Below are 2,844 nucleotides of genomic sequence, written 5' to 3'. Positions count from 1 at the left end.
GAATCACAAGAATATATGCTTCCTCTTCGCTGCAGTGTGCTAAATCGGTCTTCTTCCTTATCTCCTTCGCTTCTTGCGCCAACACAAGTTTAAAACATAATCTCCTTCTTATTCTCTATGAAAACGTCTCAAATCTACTTATATAATAGTCCCATAAAACTCAGATTACATAGAAGTTGGAAGCCAAACAGAAGTAGAAGTCTAAAATAATTCAGCTTCTTCCCCGACCCTGCGCGGCCGCTCAGCATTTCTGCGCGGGCGCGCAAGGCTGCTGCGCGGCCGCTCAGCATTGTTGCGCGAGCGCGTAGGACCCTACTGGAAAAATTCCAGGTTTGCTCCGTTTCTTCGCCGTAATCTGCCCGTTCTTTTCCTCTCTCAATGGTGAACACATGCCAAGGCTTATTCTTGATGATTCCTCCTCCGAAATGCAACTAATACCCTGAAATGCATAAACACTAGAAAAACGCATCAAATACACAAAATACTTGATTTCAAGACACCAATTTAAGCCATTTTAAGACGTTCTATGTGGTATAAAATACCACTTATCACACCCCCAAACTTAAATCGATGCTTGTCCTCAAGCGTCACAGACTCAAAACAAAGAAAAATATGCATGAATGCAATCTATATGAAAATGCCACGATCCCCCTCACTACAATTAACCAACCAAATTGTCACGTCTCAATGAATGCAGTTAGACACTAAAGATCAATTAACTCATGTAAATGGACATACAGCCAGAAACGTGGTGTGTGCAAATGCTTAACAGATATGCTTCGGAACTAGACCAATTACTATGACTAGACTATCCTCAAGGCAATCCTACGATTATACAAAGAATAAAAATTCTAGGCACAAAGTGATATACAACACTATAAGAACTCTGGAGCTTACTACAGAATCGTGCTTTTTTATTTACAACTCAAATGCTTATTTGACCGTGCAATGAGTGAGGTCCACAAAAGACTTATACAATGGTATCCATGTAACGAGCGTTAGGTTAGCGGATCCCAGACTCTAAAAGCCTTAGGTCACTAGGCACAAAGTCCCCTAAGAACTTAATAACTCGAATACCAAAGAGCCCACTCTTGATCAATTATGCAAAAAATATATATTTTTTTTTCTCTTCTGAGCAAGTGCGTTTCGCTCCATCTTGCTCAACCCTAGACTACTCGCATAACATGTGAGCCGGCTACTAGCCATTTGACGCCTAGCCACAACTAGCAACAAATTCCATTTTTACTCCATTTTTTTCTTTTTCATGCCTTTACCACTAAGAACCTATTATCAAATTCTAAGCATAATAAATAGATTATCCTCGAAAATAATCAGATCATAACAACAATCTAACCCTTAAGCATTCTCTAAGACTTAGTGAAAATACAAGTGCTTCTAGCATGCATATCAACCTACACAACTTAATAACACTTTAATGCTATCACTACACTCGCATCAATATCACAATTCAGTCGATAAATCATTGCAAAAGGGATCATGGTATATGCATGAGCTATATGATATGACAAACAACTAAAGCTATAAAATAAATAAAAAAAACTATATGGCAAAAATTATGCAACTATATGAACTAACTATCATGAATATGCAGCTATATGACACACACAAAATATTCCTTAACTACCACCCCCAAACTTAAAATCTTCACTGTCCCCAGTGAAGGTAGTAGAAAGGAACACAGGGTATACCTACTCGGAGTCATCATCATCATCACCCTCAGTGGGTGGAGTATCAGGCGGCGGGTATGCAGAGTCTTCACCAAAAACTGGCCACTAGATATCAGCTCCAAGGCCTCAAAAAGCAGTCCCTAACGCAAGGGTGAGCTCCTGAGCAAACCTGCTCTGCGTCTCATACATGGCATCCATCCGCCGTGAAAGCCTCCTATACTGGGCATCACCCATCTCAGCACCCTCCTGAGCTCTCGAAGAACCAGCCTCACCACGCCCTGGCCTAGCCATAGTAGCACCTCGTGCTGGACGCCCTCCTGGAAGATGATAACCCAGCCCATGCTCCTCAGGCTCACCACCGGTCCACTCCTGCATCCCATTCAGAGTGCCAGAATCTATCGGAGCTGCTGGCAACTGCAACTGCTCATGAGCCGGCCAGTTCACTCCTACTGCTCGGCATAGCTTCGTAACCGTGGATGCATAAGGGATGTTCATATGCTTTGCTCCCCTCAAAAACTTCAGAATTCCTTGGTAGATAAACTCACCAAGGTCCACATAGTATTCCTCATTCAGAATTCCCCACAACAACTGTGCTCTCTCAACTGTGACCTCGTGTGCATGTGAAGAAGGCAAAATATTAGCACATATAAATGCATTCCATGCAGGGGCATACCTGTTCATGGCGATCGCCGGAAAGTGACGATACTCATTATTGGCTGGACTGCGGTTCCAAACTGTGCCCGGTCGACAGAGAGTCGCACAAATCAAATCCAAGTCAAAATCCTCAGTCGTCTTTTCATTCCAGTTCTCCTCCTCGGGCTTCCTCTCTCGCTGTCCAATCACACGGCGAATCGCCGCAGGATGATAATCAACCGTCAGCCCACGAACTACAGAAAACCCATTCTTTTCAGCCTTCGCGTTCGCGTAGAACTCGCGAACAACACTCATCGGTACTGCTTCGGGTGACTCACAAAAAGCTATCCACCCCTTCTCTGCAATCATGGGCAACAACTCACCATCCCTCCCTGATGGTAAAAACCCCCTCTCCTTCAGAATCGGCTTCCCCAACAGCCTAGTGTACTCCTCCTCCGCAGCTCTGTCAGTTAACCGAGGCCTTGCAGCAGTACCCCTTGATGAATCAGCAGTAGGAACTGTG

Source organism: Apium graveolens, chromosome 2, assembly GCF_009905375.1.
Source record: "Apium graveolens cultivar Ventura chromosome 2, ASM990537v1, whole genome shotgun sequence".
Classification (NCBI taxonomy): domain Eukaryota; kingdom Viridiplantae; phylum Streptophyta; class Magnoliopsida; order Apiales; family Apiaceae; genus Apium; species Apium graveolens.
Note: the sequence above shows the minus strand (reverse complement) of the source record.